Consider the following 4,296-nt stretch of genomic DNA (forward strand, 5'->3'; position numbering starts at 1 on the left):
TTGCTACTCATTTCCTATCTTTCTCCTCTAAGAAAAGTTTTCACCTGCCTTTTCTTGCGATAGAAATTCTACAAGATTGAATAGGTTTCAGTATATTCACAACACTAAGACATTCGACTCAAAAGTAAACACTAATTTGATAGATGGATAGATTGAACACAGAATATAATGACGACGTTAGTTCATGTTATGAATTTATTGGTGCTTATCCCTTTGAATCTCCTTAGCGGAGTATCAAACTATATTTTTTGGGTTATTATGCTGCACTCAATCTCAGTGGTTCATGGTCACACTTTATTCTTTGCTAATCTTAAAATATTTAGAGGAAAGCATTATTTGCTAATCTTATTTAAGTATACAATATGTTTCCACAGAAAATGCACATGATCATTTTTATGATGTGTCTATTGTGGGATATAGTCTCTCAATTTTGTGAGATTATGTTCAAAACCTGCAACACTAAACAGAATTTACTGAAGGGATAATATTGAAAACCCCAAGTTTTGGGCTAACTCGAAAATCCCCTCAGGTTTTATTTTTTCTGTTCTTTTTTTTTTTTTTTTTAATTTTCCTTAAACCAAATTGCTTTTGTTTGTTATTAATGGTTGTGGATGTGGATTGTTGGGGAAAATAGTGGTGGTGGTACAGGGGCGGAACTATGTCCACAAAATTCTTTAAATTTATATAGAAAAATAACAATTTAACCTTATAAAATGAGACACCCTTAGTTTTTGAAAGTAACACTTTAGTCCTGGTAAACGTAGGGTCTGTTTGGTTCATTATTCTAATAGTTTTTAGAATAATATTTTGAAAAAGGTTAAATTGGGTGGGTATTACGATGTAAGATTTGGAAATTAACAAAAATACCTCATATGTTTTTTATTTACTAAACACCCCTATAATAAAATATTAAAAGTTAACAAAAACACCCCCAGGCCACCCATTAAATAGGGACAGCCGGCCACCACCGCAGGAGGGTGACCGGGGTGTTTTTGCAATTTCTAAAAAAAAAATTGGGGTTGTTTAGTTAAATTAACAAATTTAGGGGGGTTTAAAAGAATTAAATAATATAGAATAATATTGTGATAATAAGCCAATTTTACTATTTAACTTTATTGGGAAAAACCAGAATAATATTCGGAAGAGTGAAACAAATGGAGCTGTAATTTTTTAATCACTTTCTGGCCTTGTTATTTATTGAAGATAACATTTTGGCCCCCTTAGAATTTTTTTTCTGGCTTTGTCCCTATGGTGGTGTGAACTGTGAAGGGGCAATAGTGTTGGGTTGTGGGTGTGGAAAGAGAATTTATAATTTTTATTTTTTTTGAGATGATGGAGGAAAGCTGTAGTAGCGTAGGGTGTGGCTTTGCGCAAAACAAGGCCGACCTAAGGGGTAGGTAAGTGAGGCACCTGCTTAGGGCTACCAAAAAATAGGGTAAAAAAGGATCCAAAATTTTTATAAATGTTTTTTAATATATTACAAAAATAAAAATAGTGTATAATTTCTTATCCAAGCCAGCGGCCTAAAAAAAAAAGCCAAAAAGGCCCAAATTTATTGTAAAATTTTTACATTATTCCCACCCAAAGTATGACGAAATAACAAGTTTGTACCTCTAGTTTCATATATTCCAATTTACACCCTTAAATTAACACATAGAATTTCTTTTAATAATGAAAGGCTAAAATGGTCATTTATATGTCTCAAATTACTCACCCCCAATTCAATCACAAAACTCAACATTCACATAAATCGTCACCACCCCACTTTCGCCGCCAACCGTTTGGAGCTGATTCCGGTTGATTTTCTCACCAAAATCAATCAAAATCATCATTATATCATTTCCTAAGTGTTTTCCCAGCCTTGATAGCCCTCAATTTGGCTGATTTTTGATGAGTCTCGCAACCTAGCTACACCGCACATGATAGCCATTCCTGGCCTTTTTGGCATGTACTCGGCGTCGTTGGCCTTCCCTGACATCATCATCTTCCTCCCCTTAGCCCTCTCACCAAAACCCTTATCATACCTCATCCGTTTACTCCACCAATTGCTGGCCACTGATACCTTTTGGGCCACGACATCTCAAGCCTTTTCTGGTAAATCCTGGCATTGGAAATCACCAACTTCACCACCCATCGCTTCATCGCTCTCGAAAACCCCCCACCAACCTAACCCCATTACGCTGCCGGTTGCTATCCCCTCTCCTAGTGATTTTGCATCTCAAAAGACAAGAAAAATAAATTTGAAATATTTTTTTTAATATATGTTTATATTATTAGAAGACCCTCAAAGTAACTCTTACTTAGGGTCACAAATATTCCTGAGATGGCCCTAGTACAAAAGTGACTAGGGGAAAGGAGGAATGAAGGAAATGGTGAGGCTGAGGAAAATGGTGATCAAGAGAGAATGTAGACTCCACCTTTTTATATAAGAAATTAAAATTTTAAATAAAAAAATCATTTATTCTCTCTATTTTATATTTTCTCTCGTCTCTCTTAAAACAAAAATTTTCATTTTAAATCAAGACTTTTAACACAACATTGTAAACAGGGAAAAAATATATATTTAAGAGAAGCTTTTCGAGTCGAACAAAATAAGTGATACTTTAAAGGGGTTTCATCAGTTGCCCATGTGATAAATTTCATATTTTTCTTTGTATACATTTTCAAATATTGTTTTTGACCAATATATCCAATGTGTTTTCTTTTTTCACATTTTTAGATCATTTTCAATATTTTCAAAAATACACAAAAATTATAAAAACACATCTTAAAATCATTTTGTGGCATGATTCATTAGCAATGGTGGCTAAAATCACATATAATTGGTATCGTAGGTGCTTTAGGGATTTAATATATTGTGTTGCATTAGGGATTTTAAACTATAGAAAAGAAGGTTATTGTGTTTATCAATAAACAACAGATCTAGCTGTCGTTGATGGTCAAACGATAGCCAAGATATGGCCATCGTCAACAGTCAGATGTGGCCATCAACAACTAGATCTTTGGTCGTAGATCTGGCCAAATCCACGATGGATCTAGTTAAAAAAGGCCAAATCAGTGCATGACCGGCCAGATTCAGCCGGTCGTGCCCCATTCCGGTAGATTACGACAGTAGTGGTCGACTGCCAGCAATATGTGGGTGGGTGAAGGTGTTTTTGTCAATTTATAAACTTTTATTGTTGGGGATGTTTAATTAAATTAACAAACCTATGAGTTAAAAATAATTTAAATATTTTGAATTGAATAAAATATGATTAGATTTTGAGAATATTAAAACAAATATATTTTTAGGTTTTTATAATACGATAGTGGAATATGATATATAGGATAGTAAAAGTGTGCCAAACGGATCAGACTATTAAAACTGAGACAATATCAAAATAAAGAGTATTCTTTCTATGAACAATAAAAAACTTTTAAATTAACTGATTATGTAAACATTTATTAAATTCAATGGGGATAAATCTTAGTATTCTCTCCCCAAACATATTACAAGGTTTCATTTACTCTTCATATGAACCTTTTACATTATTTGTTTTTGTAAAATTTTATTTTGCATTAAAAAGAGAGCAATGGTCACAAACATGACTGTAGTTAGTACAACTCCTATTTTTCAATATCCGATATCCATGTCTTCCTTATCCTAGTAACCTTACTAGGAATAAACAACCCTTGGATCTTCAGACAATATCCAAGGACTGGCATGATCCCTCACTTTAGATATATCAATCTGATCACTTACGAGTAGGACTGTAAACGAGCCGAGCTGAGCTTTTGGCTTATTGAGCTTGGCTCTTTACTACAGTGTCGAGCTCAAGTTCGAGCTCGAGCCTGGCGAGCCTCAGAATTGAGACTCGAACTCGAGCTCGATCGAGTTTGAGTCAAGCTCAAGCCGGCTTGAACTCAAGCTCGAGCTCATTAAGGCTTGCGAGCTCGTTAAGGAATGAGAGCAATGATACGGGGGAGAGTTTTGAGTTGTTGAGCTTCGGAAGAAGTGAGTCTAGCGCTAACTCTTATGATGGACTCACTCAAACCCAAAAAATCAGTCACATTCATACATGCTAATTCAGCTTCTAAATTTTTTGAGTTAAAATCAAAAGTGCTTCTCAGCTTCTACTTCTGTCGTTTTAACCATATCCAAATCCAACTTGCTTTTCTCATGCTCTCTCTACACCGCACCATTACCTCCTTCGAACTTTAAACACAAAGTTCAAGAAACCAATTCAATTCAAATCAACACACACTTGACTAACCCTATTAAACACAACAACGGCACCACACCTCGTCCCTACCTGG

Source organism: Pistacia vera, unplaced genomic scaffold, assembly GCF_008641045.1.
Source record: "Pistacia vera cultivar Batoury unplaced genomic scaffold, PisVer_v2 Contig52, whole genome shotgun sequence".
NCBI classification, from domain to species: domain Eukaryota; kingdom Viridiplantae; phylum Streptophyta; class Magnoliopsida; order Sapindales; family Anacardiaceae; genus Pistacia; species Pistacia vera.